This window comes from Sinocyclocheilus rhinocerous, unplaced genomic scaffold, assembly GCF_001515625.1.
Source record: "Sinocyclocheilus rhinocerous isolate Xijiao unplaced genomic scaffold, SAMN03320098_v1.1 C35197952, whole genome shotgun sequence".
Classification (NCBI taxonomy): Eukaryota; Metazoa; Chordata; class Actinopteri; order Cypriniformes; family Cyprinidae; genus Sinocyclocheilus; species Sinocyclocheilus rhinocerous.
Genome location: NW_015742686.1, coordinates 1 through 404, shown reverse-complemented (window position 1 = coordinate 404; position 404 = coordinate 1). Strand labels below are relative to the sequence as shown.

Sequence of the window (404 nt, the reverse complement as noted above, 5' to 3'; positions counted from 1 at the left end):
AAAAATGTACAGCTGATTACAATTGATAAATAGGCTTATAATTTCACAGATGTGCAAAGACAATTTGGTGTGGAATATTCTGCATTCGACGAAATAGATCATTTTGGTAATTAATGTTTCTATACATTCCTAATATATATATATATGTTTTTGTTTTTTTTTAATTTATATAAATTTTTTTATATATTTTAGGTATTCATTATTAACTGACTTTTATTGGTGATTTTTAGCAAGAGCTGCAATAGTCGACGTCTGCGGAGAAGGTGAGTTATTTCTATCTATGTGCTATTAATAAACTGCAATATTATATTTATCTTATTTTATATAGATATATTTTAATTCCTAGAATTTTTGGAGCTTATAACACAGCCAGGATTTGGTCCGTCGCAGCCAGAGGAAAACGT

The 404-nt window shown here is 27.7% G+C and overlaps 1 long non-coding RNA gene across 1 annotated transcript; it reads left to right on the top strand.

Annotated features, from left to right (window-relative positions):
- The first annotated feature begins 22 nt into the window (after positions 1 to 22).
- Positions 23 to 399, top strand: LOC107734744 (uncharacterized). The gene is made up of 3 exons (XR_001639150.1): positions 23 to 106; positions 231 to 263; positions 347 to 399. It is a non-coding gene; the product is annotated as an uncharacterized LOC107734744 (long non-coding RNA).
- Positions 400 to 404: the final 5 nt, after the last annotated feature.